Raw genomic sequence first — 19,294 nt, 5'->3', positions numbered from 1 at the left:
AACGACCGGGCCCGCAGGGGAGCGTGACGGGACCGCGATCCCGAGCGGGCACCCGATGCACAGACCCCAGGATCCCGCGCCCGGATCCGTCATTGTCTGCGCGCGCGCAGAAGGCCGCTGTAAATGTCTGCTCCCGGGTCCGCCGGGGGTCCCCGGCCCTGTATGCCCATCCCCCAGGCTCTCCGCCCCGCGAGTCGGGTCCCGAGCGTAGCAGCGATCGCCAAGGTGAGCGCCCAGTCAGCGTCGCGGAAAACCCAGGCCTGGCGGGGTGCACGAGTCAGGGACGCAAACACACACACGAGACACACGCAAGCACACGCACGCCCTCCCCGAAGTTGATTTAAAAAAAAAAAATCAGCCGACACATACAAAGTGCCGTCGTTGCCGCAGGTCAGCGCTGACCTCCCGCTGCCGGGAAGACCGAATGCCAACGCCTGGATACTGTCACTTCCATTCGGCGCCAGGCACCTGGGCGCCACTGCCCGTCTCCCTCCGGACTGCTCCCTCGAGCGATAGATGTCTCCCTTGCTTCCCTCTCCAGTCCCCACCTCCCTCTCCGAGTACGGGAAACGTGAAAACAATACGAGCAAAGCCCGATCCGAGGGGGAGCTAGGACCCGCCGGGAGCCCCAATGTGCGGGGGGGAGACTGGGGTCAGGACGTGCCCGTCACGGGCAGAGGGGCTCCGGGCGTCCTCATCGCCGTTCCCTCCCGGTTAGCTCCAGCCAGCCAGCCAGCCAGCTCTCCCTCCCCAGGCTCGCGGTACTCACCCCCCGACGCTCGTCCCGGATCTCGGCCACGGGGCCAGGGACAATGCGGGGCCGCCGGGCTCCGGGGGGCTGCGAGCGCGCCGAGGCGTTCGCCGCGCTGCAGAGCTGCGCGCCCGACGGCGGCGGCGCTGCGAGAGCCCAGCCGCGCTCGGAGCGGGCCCCCCTGCTCCGTCCGCCAATGGGAGCCGTTACAGTGCCTCGGCCGGCGGCTTCGGGGGGCGGGGCCACGGGATGCCCGTGGGAAACCAGGCTCCGATTGGGCCGCCTGACAATCGCTCCGCCTCCAGCCGGCCAATCAGAGGCGGCGGATACAGGAGCGGGGCGTTCGGAGTTGGGCTCCAGCGCTCCAGCAGGCGCACGCTGGGTACCCGGGCGGCATCGCCTCCCCTCCGCGCGCGCGCGCGCGCGCGCGCGCAGCTTGACGAGATGCTCGCACCAGCGCGCGCGCGCGGTAGCTGCCTTCCCACCAGGCTCCGGCGGAGCGACCCGAGGAGGGAAGGGGAAGGCCAGCGGAGGCGCGAAGGAGGGGGCCAGGGAACGGCGAGGAAGCCCCTAACAAAGCAGCCCTGGGAGGGCCGAGAGGCCTCCGCCTCCTTCCTCCATAGGTCCGCGATGCTGCGTGTTACTGTGCGTAGGTGGAGGTGGCCAATGACGTGGAGAGAAGGCGCTCGGGTTGGCGGGCGCGCGCGCGGCTCGCCATCGGTGGGATTGGTCCGAGGTAAAGGCTTTTCCTGCCACCTAAGGCGGAGAGGAAAGAGGAACAGGGGAGGGGAAGAGCCCACTCCCCCAGAAAAAAAGAAAGAAAGTTGTACCTGCGACACGTGGTCTGGCCTAGGAGGCGTGTGCCTGACTCATGGAGGAGACGGGAACTTTTATACTAGAGGAAGAAAAGAAACCCTAACGTAATCCCTTCCTGTGGATGCTGGAGGTGTTAGACGCTAACCAAGCTCCAGGTAGGGCACGGTGGGCTTAACCGAATCCTGGGGAGTGCAGGACTCTGACCGGGTTGACTCACCTTGGCCAGCAAGTACACTTGAAATCACGGGCTCACAATCACCTATTGTGAAGTACGCGACTCTAAAGCTAAGTTCACACACTCCTGGTCTCTTCTGTAAAATCCGGAAACGACATTTGCCCTGTACCTTTCTCAAGGTTGTGAGGAAAGACAACACCCGGACGCCAGCAGTCTAAGGAAATGTCTTCCCCACTCCCGCCAGTGCTTCCTCCTTATCTTAAGAGCTTTGGACACCGCCGTTAAGAACAAAGACCGGAGCTGAATATTCCTTACTACCTGGTTCAGAGTACCCATTTGCCCTGAGGGAGTAGGGAGGCCTGTGCTCCCGGGGTTATCTAGTTGAAGATAGAAGGAAACAGCAAAAAAGAATTGCCTGTGTCCTAGAAGGCTTCCCTGGTGGCTCAGAAGGTTAAAGTGTCTGCCTGCAATGCAGGAGACCTAGGTTCCATCCCTGGGTCGGGAAGAGCCCCTGGAGAAGGAAATGGCAACCCACTCCAGTATCCTTGCCTGGAAAATTCCATGGTTGGAGGAGCCTGGTCGGCTACAGTCCATGGGGTCACAAAGAGTCCGACAAGACTGAACAACTTCACTTTAACTTCACTTTAACTTCACTTTAGAAGGCAAAACCGAACTGGAAAACTCAAAAGTTATTGGTTTCTTCTCCCTCCTTCTTCCATCTGTTCTGTGTGCTCAGCCACTCAGTCCTGTCCAACTTTGCAACCCCATGGACTGTAGCCTTCCAGGCTCCTCTGTCCAAGGAATTCTCCAAGCAAGTGGGTAGTCATGTCATTCTCTTCTGCAGGGGATCTTCCCGACCCAGGGATTGAACCCAAGTCTCCCACACTGCAGGTGGATTCTTTACCATCTGAGCCACCAGGGAAGCCCAGCTGTGTGTATATATACACACACACACATATATATACACACACTTATATACTAAAACCAAGACTATTGTATGTCAGAGAAAGACATTTTTGTTTTATCGTGTCTTTGACACTTGGGTCTCTGGTACAGAAGCTGAAATTATATTTAAATAATATAGTGAGTTTCTGTTTCTTGCAATCCCCTCCCCCTGCAAAATTATTTCTTCTCCGCCTCACTAAGGTCTACTGCCATCGTGGCCCTCCTGTTAAGGAGGTAACATGGTTGTAAGATGAGCCTCAGAGTCCTCAGAGAGGCCATAAGATTGTCCTGGGCATAGCTCTTTCTGCTCCTAAGAAATCCCAAAAGCAGTGGAGAGGCAGAACCCTGGAGTTAGACTGCCTGGTTTGAATCCAGGTTCCACCGCTTTCCACCTCCAGAGCCTTGTGCAAGTTGTTTAATCTTTTGCAAGCCTCACTTTTTCACTCTGTGAAACAGGAGTAATACCATCTAATCCACAAGGATTAAAAAGAGGTCACACACAGCACCTACTATGCACTCATAAAAGTTAGCTATTGGATTTAGCCAAGTTAACTAAACTCTGAGTCACATTTGCCTCATTTTGAAAATGGGATAGCATTTCATTAAGTGGTTAAAAACCCTGAATGAGCCAGTAGAAGAGAAATGCTTAGCCCTGCCCATAAAGGGAAGATGGCTACATAGGAAACCACCATTGGGGTCTTTTTGTAAATCATTCTCTCCAGCAGCCCCACCTACATCACCTCATTAGGACTCTGCCTCGCAGAATCGGCTTGGAACTGACTGTGACAGGTTTTGCTTCCATAATCATGGTGGTACCACAGAAGTTGGAATTGGGCTGACCTAGCCTTTGGGTACGTTTCTTGTCCTTGAAATCCTGCAAAGTTACTACAGGTTTCTCTATTATTTCTTGTTTCTGGTCAGCACAAAATGCTGCTGCTTCACACCGTGGCAAAGAGAACAGGGCGTTTTGATTAAAATACAGACAAATGCCATCTGGCGTCCCATCTCCTGAAGGCACTGTTGACATCTGAGAAGAACACAGCACTGGCAATAAAGAAAAAAAAAAAAAATGGAGTGGTCAAAGGCAGACTTGAGGGTTTAGGATAAAAGAACCCACAGAAATTATGTTCCAAGTTCATGGCCCTGATTTCCGCTACAAGTCAACATTCTCTTCCCCATCACTTACTGAAAGCCTCACTAATAGCTTAGCAAGGCTATATATGTGTGACACAGCTAAGTCACAGCAAGTAATCTTCCCCCTATGTTGTGTTGTTCAGTCACTCAGTGGTGTCCGACTCTTTGTGACCCCACGGACTGCAGCACGCCAGGCTTCCCTGTCCTTCACTATCTCCCTGAGTTTGCTCAAACTCATGTCCATGGAGTCAGTGATACCATCCAGCCATCTCATCCTCTGTCATCCCCTTCTCCTCCTGCCCTCAATCTTTCCCAGCATCAGGGTCTTTTCCAATGAGTCAGCTCTTCACGTCAGGTGGCCAAAAGAATTGGAGCTTCAGCTTCAGCATCAGTCCTTCCAATGAATATTCAGGACTGATCTCCTTTAGGATGGACTGGTTGGATCTCCTTGCAGTCCAAGGGACTCTCACGAGTCTTCTCCAGCGCCACTGTCTCCCCCTGTCTAAACCAGAGAGATGAGCCCGTGCCTTCCTCTCTAGGCAGCCCTACGTAGCCGTTTCTACCTCCCCATTCCATTCAAACAGCTGTTCCCAGAGGGCAGAGCTGAGGTCTGTTTTGCTTCCTCCTGCAATTCTGGTGTCTAGAACTGTGTTTGGCACCAAGTAATCACTTGGTAACTATTTACAGAATGAATGAATTAGCCTCCTGTGTTCCCTACTATGATGAGTTTGACACTTACTTTCTTTTCTGTCATCTATTTGTGAGTGGCCTCTTTTAAAAGAATGTGAAGCAGTTTATTAAACACTCGCATGTCTTGGGAATTCCGTGGTGGTCCAGTGGTTAAGACTCCGTGCTTCAAAAGCAGGGGCATGGATTCGACCCCTGGTCAGAGAACTGAGATTCCTCGTGCTACACACCACAGTAAAAAACTGAATAAATAATGATTTTTTAGAAAATTTAAGAAATATTATCCACAAAACAACTTACTGGTTGACTTATCATTTACTTGAGGAGCAACCAGGGGAAAGAGGTGACTGGTTTTCCAAAGCAGCTGTTGATGAGTTTGCTCTGAGTCACCCTCAATCTCTTACCAAGGACTCCCTTGACCCAATAGATTGCCTCAAAGATTAGCAGACAGTCTGAGTTGAAAACTAGTATCAGAAAATTCTAGTTAGTCATATCTTACTGGCAGGGACATCTGTTTTTTATCTTCCTGAGCTTTTCTCTAGCCAGTCAGCCAGGTCACAAATGAATACCGAGGTGCTGACAATAGGGTCAGACAAAGCAGAATCTCTGCCTCCAAGTAAGCCATTCTCGGGATGATTTTCTTTTGAAAGTCACTCTTCTAGAGCTTTATGGTGTATTCTGAAAAACAGCTGGAAAACCACTTTAAAATCCAAACTGAGTGTTTACAGGGACCTCCTAACGTTGGACTGCCATCCAACCCCCAACCACAGCAGCAGCCTTAGGAAACAGGATTCTGACTGTAGCCATTGGTGCAACAAAATTTTTAAAGTGACATAAGAAAATGAAAACATTGATTTTTAAAGATATAGGAATCCCATATTCACTGTAGCATTATTCACAACAGCCAAGATACGGAGGCAAACTAAATGTCCATCAATAGATGAATGTTTAAAGAAGATGTGGTATCTGTATACAATGGAATACTACTCAGCTGAAAAAAATTAAATCTCAGCATTTGCAACAACAAGGATGGACCTAAAGGATATTATACTAAGTGAAATAAGACAAAGAAAGACAATTACTGTATGATCTTGTTCATATGTCTAAAAACCAAAGCAAATAAAATAGAAAGAGACTCAGAGAGAGCAGACAGGTGGCTCCCATAGAGGAGAGGTTGGGTAAGATAGATGAGGGGGATCAAGAGGTACAGACTTCCAGTTACAAAATAAATAAGTCATGGGGATGTAATATACCACACAGGGAATATGGTCAATAAAATTGTAATGATTTTGTATGGGGACAGAAGTTTACTAGACTTACCAGGGCGATTTATTTGTATGTCATTTGTATACATTCCAAATGACTACATTGTACACTTGAAACTAATATCATATTGTATGTCAACCATGTGCTAAGTCGCTTCAGTCGTGTCTGACACTTTGCGACCCCGTGGACTGTAGCCCGCTAGGTTCCTCTGTCCATGGGATTCTCCAGGCAAAGATACTGTAGTGGGTACGTCAATAAAAAATAAAAGGAAAAATGAAATGACATAAAAATGACACAAACTGGTTTAATTTATAATTATCTGTGGAATGACACATATAGTGGATGGTGATCACATTATCTCACTGAAAGTGGTATGATTTTGTAACCTGTCTTGTAGGAAGGAAAGAAAGGGGGAAAAGGCGAGAAAAAAGGAAGGGGGGGGGGGGCGGAAAAGGAGGAAGGGAGTGGGGAAAGAAGAGAATGAAAAAGAAAAAGAGAAGCACGAGTCAGTACCCCCGCATTTCCATCTGGCCGCTAAGCTGACTCTCCCTCCCTTCCTTCCACCATACCGCTTCCTTCCCCAACACCCAGGAGCAGCTTCATGGGCATATGACCTGTGCTCTCCCACAGCGTCCTGCACTCAGAAGGCCCCCATACTTAGTTTATTGCTCTGCTATTGCTGTCTTGAAAAATCTAAATTTTTGAGCAATGAAACTGAAACTTTCTTTTTTTTGCTCTTGGCCCCACATATTAAGTAGCCTGTCCCTTCCATACCCCTGCCACCCCAGGGTGTCTTGCCCTGGGTCCTCCCTGAACCTCAGCTTACACCTTTCCCACAGAAGGCACTCAGTATAATGAAATAACGAGGCTGCGCATAAATGTAAAAGTAGTGTTTGTCCTTTCTCTGTCAGAATGCATGGGACCTGGCCAGGTATTAATATTATGTAGAGAGATGCCCTTGAGAGCTTAGAGAGGCAGTGCAGCAATGAACACTCAGCTCACAAGCAGATCTGCTTGGCTCTTCTCATTAGAGAATTCCAAGAAGATGAGCCAGGTCGGCCCAGGGACTGTGAAGACCCCAGAGGAGGACACACACTCCCATCCTATGAACTATGGGAGTGCCCAGACAGTTAGCCAAACATCACTCTAGGTGTGTCTGGGAGGGTGTTTTTGGGTGAGATGCACGCTTGGATCACTAGACTAAGGAAGGTAGACTGCCCCTGCTAATGCTGGTGGGCCTCGCTCATGCAGCTGAAGGCCCGAGCAGACCCAGAAGGCTGACCCTTCTGAGAGGAAGAGGGAATTCCTCCTGCCTGACGAGGCTGTTGAGACATCGGTCTTCTCCTGCCTTTAGACTCAAACTGAAACCTCAGCTATCCTTGGGCCTGAGCCTGCTGGCCTTCAGACGGACACCAGCACAGTCAGCCCTCCCGGGCCTCCAGCTTGCCAATTACAAATCTGGGGGCTTCTCAGCCTCCATAATCACACGGGCCACTTTCTTACCATAAAACTCTTCATGCATCTGTGGGCTTCCCAGGTGGTGCTAGTGGTAAAGAAGCTACCTGCTGGTGCTGGAGACGTAAGGCATGAAGGTTCCATCCCTGGGTCTGGAAGATGCCCAGGCGGAGGCCGTGGCAACCCACTCCAGTCTTCTTGCCTGGAGAATCCCATGGACAGAGGAGCCAGGAAGGCTATAGTCCATGGGGTCGTCTGAGTACGTCCGTATCTAGTTACCCCCGTTGGTTTGCTTCTTTGGAGAACCCTGGCTAATGCCCATCCCAGTAGAGTCCCTTGCAAACATTCGTTGTTCCTGTACAGCCTGTCTACTCAGAGTGTGGCCAACCAACCAGCAGCAACATCAGAAATGCAGGGTCTCGGGGGGCCCCCATCCCAGACACACTGAACCCGAAAATACAGCCCAGTAAAAGCTTCAGGTGATTCGTGTGCACAGTGTCTAGGAAACATCAGCCCTGTGGGAAAATGCATCACCTGGGAGGAATGACAATATGTAAAGTAACTTCTTAGTAAAAGAATTTGTTTAACCAAGGCTCTCTTCCCTGAGGACAGATGTCGGGAGGAGGGTGAAAAGGGGTTCGGAAGAGGACTTAGGAAGCCAGGACATTTTCCCAGTCATGACAAGCCACCAGTTACAGAAAAAAAAAAAACCCAAGGAAGTTTCAATATGCAAACTAACCAGCCCAACCAACACAAGGAAACTCAAGGTCAGAGAGGCAGGGCCAGGCAAATCCGGCCTCATCACAGCCTCCCCTTTGTAACGTGCTTGATTGCATTTTATTTTCCATGTTTTCACTGCAATGGCAGTTTGCGGAGAAACCCTTGCATTTGGCTGCGGACAGGCTCTGAGCAGCAAGAACGCTTCTGCAAAACTGGCAGGTGGGAAGGGACTGTGGAGCATTTCAGAAACTTCAAGGCAAGGGGACAACCGAAGGGGGAAAAAAGACCTCCTCCAAATGAGGGGCAAGAGCTGAGAATTAAGAACAATGAGCAGGACAGAACAGAATCGTGGACCTAGAGAACATCTTACTGGTTGCCAAGGGGGAGGGGTTTGGGAGAGGGATGGAGCGGAGGTTGGGGTTAGCAGGTGTAAGCTTTTACATATAGAATGGATAAGCAACAAGGTCTTTCTGTAGAGCTTAGAGAACTATATTCAATATCCTATGATAAACTATAGTGAAAAAAAATTTTAAAGAATGTGTTTGTATACATGCATAACCAAATCACTTTGCAGTACAGCAGAAATTACCACAACATTGCAAATCAGCTATACTTCAAATCAGTAAATAAAACTGTTACCAGCGATGCACCCTCAGGTCTCCAAATAAAAGTCAACTTGATTTTTTTTCCACCTCCACCTGCCCCAGCCTGATTTTTTTCTTTTTTCTTTTTTTTTTTGGCCATGCATCATGTGGGATCTTAGTTCCCCAACCAGGGACTGAACCCACGCCCCTTGCAGTGGAAGACCAGAGTCTTAACCACTGGACCTCCAAGACAAGTCCCCCCAGCCTGATCTTTAATTCGTCTACTGGATAAGATGTTAGGGAAAAACCTGAATGAATTTTTGGCCAACCCAAGACATGGGAAAGAAGAAAGGCACTTCTTGAAACAAACTACCCCGACTGTGTGGTGGTGGGTCTCTGGATGATTTACCAGACCGAAGCTTATTGGGAGTCTCTCCCCACTTACCGACAATGCTCATGGTTGCTGCCACCGGTGAGGGTGGGGGTGGGGTGGGAGGGTGCTGGGGGTGTGGGTTGGGGAGCGGCAGCGCCTTTCCCGCCCCTCCAGGACCTGGGCAACGTGCCATAGACAGAACACGCTGGAGCCTGTGTGTGCAGCTCCGCCCGCCTCAGACCACGCGTCTCTTCTCCATTCTGCAGAAGTCTCACTGAAGGGTATGCGGAGATGCTTGGAGCTTGGCCATGCAGCCTCAGCATAATAGTCACCAGGGCCTCACGGGATGGCAGACTGGTGCAGTGGGGTCCCAGAAATCAACCTCTCCCCTCAGAATAAGATGTCTCCATCCACATGACGGTGATGCCCTCCTGCCCTCCGTCCCCCTGCACGCACACACTGCCTAGAGAGGCAGCAGTTAAAGCCATAGTCGAGTGGTTAAAAGCAGAGGTTCTGCCCTAAGACAAATCCTGCCTCTGTTCCTTGACAGCTGTGTGACCTTGGGCAAGTTACTTAATGTATCTGTGCTTAGTTCCCGTTGTATTAGTCATCCTGGGCTGCCATTAACAGAATAGTATAGATGGGGTAACTGACGTTTATTTTCACTTAAAATAGATGAAAGAAATTCATTTTCTTCCAGTTCTGGAGACTAGAAGTTCAAGATCAATGTGCTGCCTGGGTTGGTTTCTGATGAGAACTCTCTTGCTGATATCTGTCTTCTCACTGTGATTTCACACAACCTTTCCTCTGCGTGCACACTGAGAGAGATCTCTGATATCTCTTCCTCTTTTTTTTTTTTGGCCACACCACGTGGCACGTGGGATCTTAGTTCCCTGATCAGGGATCAAACCCGAGGCCCGTTCACTTGGAATGTGGAGTCTTAACCACTGGACTGCCAGGGAAGCCCATTTTCCTCTTCTTAGAGGACAACACGGAGAAGGCAATGGCAACCCACTCCAGTATTCCCGCCTGGAGAATCCCATGGACAGAAGAGCCTGGTGGGCTATGGTCCATAGGGTTGCAAAGAGTCCACAGGGGTCACAAAGAGTCAGACACAACTGAGTGACTGAGTACCTGATTCAACCAGCATTTAAAACTGCCTCCTCTGTGCTGTGTTACATCTGGGGTTGAAGGCGCTTCCCCGGGCTTCCAAGGTGCACAGTGAAAGAGGCAAAGGGGTCGAGCAAGAATTAAATACTGCCCACCAGGCTGGAAGGACAGTGCTGGCGATTCAGTGGTAAAGAATGTGACCGCCAATGCAGGAGATGCGGGTTTGATCCCTGGATCCAGAAGATCCCCTGTGGAAGGAAATGGCAACCCACACTAGTATTCCGGCTTGGGAAATCCCAAGGAGAAAGGAGCCTGGTAGGCTACAGTCCATGAGGTCACAAAGAGTCAGACACGACTTAGGGACTAAACAACAACGAGCCTGCGGCAGGAGCCAGCAGCCGGCTTCCAGGCTGGAACCCAAGAACCCCTTCGGGGGCTGCTGCGAAGTCACAACGGTGGTGTCTCCGATAGGGTTTTAGAGTCTGGCTTCCCAAGTGTGCACTGTATTCGTGCTGTATTCATTTCTGGGGCTGCCCTAACCGGGCACCGCAGACTGGCTGGCTGACCCAGTGGAAATGGATTCTCTCTGCTGTTCTGGAGGCTGGAAGTCTAAGATCAAGGTGTGGGCAGCCTGTCCTCTGAGACCTCTTTTGGCTTGCAGGGAGCTGCCTTCTCACCGTGTGCTCACGTGGTCTTTCCTGTGTGTGTGAGCATTCCTGGCGCCTTGCGCTCTGACCTAACCTCCTCTTCTCGTAAGGACGCTCTCCTATGGGATTAGGGCCCACACTAAGGAGCCCCTTTCAGGGGCTGGTGCAGTGGGGCCCCAGAAATTAACCTCTCCCCTCGGAATAAGATGTCTCCATCCACATGACGGTGATGCCCTCCCGCCCCCCGCCCCCCTACACACACACACTGCCTAGAGAGGCAGCAGTTAAAGCTGGAGTCTAGTGGTTGAAAGCAGAGATTCTGCCCTAAGACGGAATCACCTCTTTAAAGGCCCCGTCTCCAGAGTCATGAGGTCCACAGTGTGAGAACTTCAACACGGGCAGGTGGTGGGGGAGCAGTTTGCACAATTCAGTCCATAGCAATTACCAGCTTCACACCACCTCTTCTAAAAGGTGAAGAATAAACACAACAGCTGGGGATTAAAAATCATCATCCGACACCCTTTGCTCATTGTGTTTGGCTGAGTCTTCTTAGCTGAGCCACCCTTTGTTGGATTGAATTGGATTCTTTGGTTGGTTCCAAGGGTCACTGAAAAGGTGTCTTCTTCCCCTCTGAAGCCTTTCCTTTCTTTTGAAAAGAAAGGGGAAAACGTGTCATGAAGACGTCCAAAAGTGTTTCTTTTAAAAGCATAAGAGTAAAGGGCAATCATGATTATACAGCTTTAGAATCAAAAACGTGTAGGAGCCCCAGGGAGGGTGAGGAAGCCCCAGGCAGGAGGCAGACATGTCTTGGCTTGGAAAAAGTCCCCTTTTCTCACAGAGTTCTAACTATTCCGAATTATTCCTTGGCTGTGACTCAGCTCTGTCTATCGGTTCCTTTCCATAGCTACACTATTCATTCGTTTCAGCATTTACATTATTCTTTTTTTCTTTCTGAAACAACTGTTGCTTTGATCATCTCAAAACTTGTGGTATGTAGGAAGCAACATTCCAGGCTCTCAGAATACCTGTCATTGCAAATGATTTTCCCAAATGTCTTTCCTCATATATTTCCTTATTACATCTATATTATTTCTTTGGACAGCTGATGGAAATATAAAAGGTTCGCAACTATTTTTCCCCTAGTCACCACTCTAAGATAATTCTCGATTGGAAATAAAGAGCTTGGACATTATCATTAAGTTGTTTCTTCACTGTGAATGATTTTATTTTTATTTTTAATTGGAGGATAACTGCTTTACAATGTTGTACTGGTTTCTGCTGTACAGCAACATGAATCCGCTATAAACATACATATATTCCCCTCCCTCATGGGCCTCCTTTCCACCCCACTCCTGTAAGTAATTTCTCATAGCCATCTAATAAAAAACAAAATAATCTCTCCTGGTAAAAAAAAAAAACAACAGAAATAATTGTTTCATATAATAAACACTAGCTTTTATCCCAAAGATAAAACGTACACAAAACAGCAAAATATATGAGCATAAAACAGTATGCCGACCTGGATGGTACTTGGATGCAATCTCAAAAACAACAGAATGATCTCTGTTTGTTTCCAAAGCAAACCATTCAATATCACAGTAATCCTAGTCTATGCCCTGACCAATAATGCTGAAGAAGCTGAAGTTGAACAGTTCTATCAAAACCTGCAAGACCTTCTAGAACTAACACCCAAAAAAAATATCCTTTTCATTACAGGGGACTGGAATGCAAAAGTAGGAAGTCAAGAGCTACCTAGAGTAACAGGCAAATTTGGCCTTGGAGTACAAAATGAAGTAGGTCAAAGGCTAATAGAGTTTTGCCAAGAGAATGCACTGGTCATAGCAAACATCCTTTTCCAACAACTCTAGGTATGATGACTCACCTAAAGCCAGACATCCTGGAATGTGAAGTCAAGTGGGCCTTAGCAAGCATTACACGAACAAAGCTAGTGGAGGTGATGGAATTCCAGCTGAGCTGTTTCAAACCCTATAACATGATGCTGTGAAAGTGTGGCACTCAATATGCCAGCAAATTTGGAAAACTCAGCAGTGGCCACAGGACTAGAAAAGGTCAGTTTTCGTTCCAACCCCAAAGAAAGGCAATGCTAAAGAATGTTCAAACTACCACACAATTGCACTCATCTCACATGCTAGCAAAGTAATGCTCAAAATTCTCCAAGCCAGGCTTCAACAGTACATGAACCGTGAACTTCCAGATCTTTAAGCTGGATTTAGAAAAGACAGAGGAACCAGAGATCAAATAGCCAAGATCAAACGCAAGAGAGTTCCAGAAAAACATCTTTCTGCTTTTTGACTATGCCAAAGCCTTTGACTGTGTGGATCACAACAAACTGTGGAAAATTCTTCAAGAGTTAGGAATACCAGACCACCTGACCTGCCTCCTGAGAAATCTGTATGCAGGTCAAGAAGCAACAGTTAGAACTGGACATGGAACAACAGTTCGGTTCAATCGCTCAGTCATGTCCAACTCTTTGCGACCCCATGGATTGCAGCACACCAGGCCTCCCTGTCCATCACCAACTTCCGGAGTTCACTCAAACTTACGTCCATTCAGTCAGTGATGCCATCCAAGCATCTCATCCTCTGTCGTCCCCTTCTCCCCCTGCCTTCAATCTTTTCCAGTGTCAGGATGTTTTCAAATGAGTCAGTTCTTCGCCATCAGGTGGGCAAAATATTGGAGCTTCAGGTTCAGCATCAGTCCTTCCAATGAATATTCAGGACTGATTTCCTTTACCATTGACTGGTTTGATCTCCTTGCAGACAAAGGGACTCTTAAGAGTCTTCTCCAACACCACAGTTCAAAACCATTAATTCTTCGGCGTTCAGCTTTCTTTATAGTCCAACTCTCACATCCATACATGACTACTGGAAAAACCACAGCTTTGACTAGACGGACCTTTGTTGGCAAAGTAACGGCTCTGCCTTTTAATAAGCTGCCTAGGTTGGCCATAATTTTTTTTCCAAAGAGCAAGTGTCATCTCCTGGCTGCAGTCACCATCTGCAGTGATTTTGGAGCCCCCACAATGAAGTCTACCACTATTTCCACTGTTTCTCCATCTATTTGCCATGAAGTAATGGGACCAGATGCCATGATCTTAGTTTTCTGAATGTTGAGTTTTAAGCTAACTTTTTCACTCTCCTCTTTCACTTTCATCAAGAAGCTCTTTAGTTCTTCTTCACTTTCTGCCATAAGGGTGGTGTCATCTGCATATCTGAGGTTATTGATATTTCTCCCGGCAATCTTGATTCCAGCTTGTGCGTCTTCCAGTCCAGCATTTCGAATGATGTACTCTGCATAGAAGTTAAATAAGTAGGGTGACAGTATACAGCCTTGACGCACTTCTTTCCCGATTTGGAACCAGTAACTAAAAATATTTTTAAAAAAAAAAAAGCTTCTAAACAATATACCAACTACACAACTTGCTTGGCAGTCCAGGGGTTAGGACTCCATGCTTCCACCGCAGGGGGCACTGGGTCCATCCTTAGCTGGGGAACTAAGATCCCACATGCCACGTGTCGTGGCCAAAAATGAAAAAAAAAAAAAAAAAAGGTAAAATACACTTAATTGGGACACAGAAAGGGGACAGAGAGGAGTTAAGGGTCACGGGGCATCTTCCAGGGGAGGCAGGAGCTGCAGTAAGGATTAGCCTGCAGGGAGAGCCCTGGGGATCAGGAGCCTCTGGGGAGGAGATGGCCTGGATGACGTGGGGGCTGCGATCTTGCTGCTGTGGAGTCTCAAGGAAGGGCCCAGCCCACCCTGGGGGAGCTCAGAGCTGGGCTGGCCCTTCAGGACAAAGCAGGGTGCGGGGAATCGGGGTGGGGAAGGCTCACTGGATGCCAGCTGCCTGGAGAATTGGATGGATCTTGTGGAGACCACTTTCTGGAGTGAAATCAGCTTCTGAAGAAGGCTTGTAGCTGTGAGCTGTCAGTGGACAACTTCCAGCAACTGGCGGAGAAAATTCTCCCGTCCTGAAGGGGAACCCAGGGTCTACCTGAGCTTCCGCTCACCTGGGGAAGCCACTAGCATCTCAGTGAAGGAGAGCACCCCGAGTCCTGTCCTTTCTGCCCTGAGCTTCCATGATCTCACCTCTCAAAGGAGAGGTCCTCTTGATGTGGGAAAGGAGCAGCCCTCTCACCGAATCAGGCCCCTGAGTGGGTAGCCATACCCTTCTCCAGGGGATCTTCCTGACCCAGGGATGGAACCACGTCTCCTGCGGATTCTTTACCACTGAGTCACCAGGGACGCCCTCAGTCCCTGTTTTGGTGGTGGTGTTTTCGCTTAATCATGTCAAACACACTGATCTGAGTCTCCGCCTGGTGGTTCCATGCTGAAGTTTCAGGAGGGTTAAACTTTTTGTTTGTCTGTTGTTCTTTGCCATTACCGGATTTTGGTTGTGAGTGTGTCCCCGGCAGAAATCTTGGGCAGCTTAGGTCTGAAGTCGTATTCTTCTCGTTTTGCATGTGTTTATCTCAGGGGCTCCAGAGAGAGTCACCTAGAACCACATTTTTACACTGACATCTGGATGTTGTTCTTCTTGTTCTTGTCGTTTGCTAAGTTGGGTCCGACTCTTTGTAGACCCATGGGCTACATAGCCCACCAAGCTCCTCTGTCCATGGGATTTCCCGGGCAAGAACACCGGAGTGGGTTGCCCATTCCTCTTCCCTCAGTGTTTTAAAATTTTGAGACTTTGTTGCCAATATTTAAAAAATTGAGAGAGTTCTTCAAAATTCACGTTTCTGCATTGTTTTTTTTTTTTTTTTTAAGCAGAAGATCTGTCCAGATTCAGCCTAAATCCCTTCAAGGCCACAGTCATTGGACATGTTACAAGCCCCTCGATGTGCCAAGATTCTCACCAGGCCTCCAGCCCCTGGGAGCATGTGCTTGGGCTACTCCTAGACTTTGAAACATATTCAATTATTTGAACATGACTCCTACGTTAACCCTCTTTTGTTTTTAATGTCGATGAATCAGCTAACCTTTTATGAAACCTGAAGTGAACAAATTTCTCAGTTACACATTCTTGCTAAGTAGTAAATATGAATTTGAAAATGAGGAGGAAAGAAATCAAGCCCAGTGAGGCATACTTCGTCCAGAGCAATCCTCCAGCAAATGGTATTAGTGGGTATGAGTAACACTTCCGTTCTTAAAAAACCAACATCAGTGACACTCATGACATGTTACAGAGTAATTACATATTTGTGTGGATCAAAACCCTTCGTATGAACCAAGAGTAAGACATGACATTTAAAAATCACTCTTTTACTAGAGAGCACTCTATCTGCAAAGTCAAGCTACTCAAGGTAAGAGGCAAGTTGGCGTTCTGACGTGTTCCCTGGTGATTTGTGTTGAGATGTGACTTATTCCCAATCTTAGTCAACTTAACTCAAAACGTGAGCTACCACTGGTGCAAAACCTTCAGCATTATTTGCCTTCACTGTGAGGAGACCTACTAGGAAAACAGCATCGCTAGCAGAGAGGACAGATGTTCTTGGTGGCCTTTACTCTTTCCTGCTGGACATTGGAACACAGATTTTGCTCAGGTGGAATGCAGCCAACCCTGGCACATCCCTGGGGTTAGATCATGATTGAGTTAAACATGGCAAGGATACCAGTCCATTTTGATGGACTTCCAACTTGTCCTGCAAATATATCAGCCAAGTTTCCTAGTCTCTTTACTGACACTTGAGGAAAACTGCTGGCATGCTTTTGAAAAAGATAATTTGTTGCCTGATAAAAAGAGACAAGTACAGGAAGACAGCCTGCTGGCGCCTCTCCTCTCCTTTCTCTCGGAGCTGTGGCAGCCATATTGTGAGCATGAGGTAGGTGACTGTTACACAAATGAAAAACCAACCAGGGTGAAATAAAAAATAAGAGTCTGAATATTGGATGTCATGGATGAGCATCTGAGCCATTTCTGTATATGTAAATGCCTCTGTCCAGCCTTTTTTGCTGAGACAGAGGTATATTATCTAGTTTATTAAATGTATATTTTATTATTTTTCTTGTTATTCATTTAGATTGTCTATCATGAGCAGCTAAGAATATTCCTAACTGATGAAGAATTTTGGATAGCAAAATTCATTTAGTATCACAAAAAATAAGATAATTCCCTACAACTTAGAAAAAGGCTTTGCCTGGGTTAACAATCTTGTGTTAATAATGAACTTTGTTCTATCTCAGGCACCTTTTCAACCCAAATCCTACTAACTACATACTTCCTGGTTTCTCTGAAGTATGTCAGACTTAATGCTTACCTAGGTACCACGTTGAGGACTTCCCCCCACTCATTTTTGACTTAATGATTGGACAGGTCACTATTTTGGAACATTCTATCACACAGCAGAGCAGAGAGCACAGTCCATAATGCCAGAACAGGGACCAAGGCTTCAGCGTTTGTACTTTCCATTAACCCGCGTCTCCCTTTGATTCCTTTCCCTACCATCCTTTCTCACCTCCTCTTAACTATCATGTTCCCAGCACCCCTGAACCTGCTTCCCTGAAGGCCACCAAGTCCCTTCCAGTGAATCTCAGGGTCTTCACTCCTCTCCACTCCGGGGTCTACATCCAGTGCTCATCACGGGGTCCACCGGAGTCCAGCCTCCTCCCTGGAACCTGTCCCTTAGCCTCGCGGCCTCAGAGAGCTGGTCCATGCTAAGGGCGTTGGGCACCCCTCTTCACTAGAAGCGGCCAAGCAGCAGTCAGACACCTGGGTCACCTCTCCCTGGCTGGACGGCTTTGCATGAGTCATTTAACGTCTCAGCTGTAACTGGATTAGCCGGTGAAACAGCTGCTCCAAGTCTTCAGAAGAGGCAAACTTGGGGGCAACTGCTCAGCCCACACCCCCTCCTCTGAGACCCGCTCCCACCGTTGGCTTTGACAACCAGGTGAGTGCTACATGGCCCTAGTCAGCAGAGGACCAGACTGGTGGGGGTTGCCCAAAGACAGCAACACGTTGGCTGCTCAGTGACCAAATGTGTCTTTTCTTTCTTTCTAGAAACCCGAGCAAAGGGGCCCAGGGAACATGGCTTAATGGTGGGAGCAGGAATTAAAAAGTGCGGATGCCAGGCTGGACAGCTGTCTTTCCCATGGAGCACAGCAATGAGCGATCAGACACTCACAGCCGCTGAGATGAGGCGCACGGAGCAGATGGACAGACGGGACAGAGCGCCTGCGGGACTGGTCTCATCCCAGTGCCCGCTGTCTTCCCGAGTTCCCTGGATCCAGCTGTACTTGGGTTCTAGAAGATAGTCTCCACTCTTTAGAGTCCACCCCCTTGTCACTTGTACTAACTCACCTGTCTATTTGATCTTTTCAACTAAAAAGCCTTAACCAGCAGAGTCCCATGTAGGCATGATGAAGACAGATAGCTAGGATACCTATTTTCATTTCAACAAAAGATCTGCCGCCCTTGTAAGCTTCTTCAGTGTTGCATCGGCTCCCCGAAGAACCCATAGAGCACTTTCTGAGTGGTCATTATGGGTTCAGCCTTGACGGGCCTGGCTGGGCTTGCTAAAGTGGAGAAAAGGACTCACCACAGCTACGAAAAGTCCATCACGCAGATGTAGGCGAAGTGCAGGAGAAGGGTGGAGTCACGGGACCGACTGAGAAGGGACAGCCATCCGAGCTGCCATTTTGGGCGCACATTTCCTCTCCTTCGAGTACTAGGAACTCTTTCTTAAAGAGAACCCATCCCGTCTGACTGCGGGAGAGTTCATTCTTACACACCACCTGCAGCAGGTGGGTGGGCACAGTGACCCTGAGTGGCCAATCCCAGCCCATTGCATTCTCTGCATCACTGTGATTGGCTCAGAGGTGGGCTTCTCAGCCATGACGCCTAATCTGCCTGGACCAATCAGAATCTCCCCTCTGGTTCTGCTAAGGGAACACCTGGGGGAATGACATTTTCCCCTGGATCATAAGCCATCAAGAGTGTAAACTGAGAGCTGTTAGGGGCAATCTTGGCCTCCATGTGGAGAGCTCTGGACAAAGAACATGTCCCAGAGGAAAAGAAGGGTTCACAGAAAAGGAGGGGGTTAAGGAGTCTAGATGACATCAACTGGACTCCTGAATCCAGTCTGATCCCACCCTTTATTTATATTGCTCAGTTCAAGGCTATGGTTTTTCCAGTGGTCATGTATGGATGTGAGAGTTGGACTGTGAAGAAGGCTGAGCACTGAAGAATTGATGCTTTTGAACTGTGATGTTGGAGAAGACTCTTGAGAGTCCCTTGGACTGCAAGGAGATCCAACCAGTCCATTCTGAGGGAGATCAGCCCTGTGATTTCTTTGGAAGGAATGATGCTAAAGCTGAAACTTCAGTATTTTGGCCACCTCATGCGAAGAGTTGACTCATTGGAAAAGACTCTGATGCTGGGAGGGATTGGGGGCAGGAGGAGAAGGGGACGACAGAGGATGAGATGGCTGGATGGCATCACTGACTCAATGGCCGTGAGTCTGAGTGAACTCCGGGAGTTGGTGATGGACAGGGAGGCCTGGCGTGCTGCGATTCATGGGGTCGCAAAGAGTGACTGGGCGACTGGACTGAACTTAACTGAATTGAACTGAAGTTATAAGGAAACAATATATCTCCTTTTCTTTCCTTACACTGGCT

The 19,294-nt window shown here is 48.5% G+C and overlaps 1 protein-coding gene across 1 annotated transcript in view; it reads right to left on the bottom strand.

The window, feature by feature from the left end:
- The window catches only part of TIAM1 (TIAM Rac1 associated GEF 1), a 464,008-nt gene extending 462,662 nt beyond the window's left edge, over positions 1–1,346 (bottom strand). Inside the window, exon 1 of the mRNA XM_069549445.1 lies at positions 770–1,346. The gene's annotated coding sequence lies outside the window, so the exon portion shown is untranslated. The remainder of the gene's footprint in view (positions 1–769) is intronic.
- Between the last annotated feature and the right edge of the window lie 17,948 nt (positions 1,347–19,294).

Source organism: Ovis canadensis, chromosome 1 (assembly GCF_042477335.2).
Source record: "Ovis canadensis isolate MfBH-ARS-UI-01 breed Bighorn chromosome 1, ARS-UI_OviCan_v2, whole genome shotgun sequence".
In the NCBI taxonomy this organism is placed as follows: Eukaryota; Metazoa; Chordata; class Mammalia; order Artiodactyla; family Bovidae; genus Ovis; species Ovis canadensis.
This window is presented reverse-complemented; position numbering and strand designations above follow the sequence as displayed.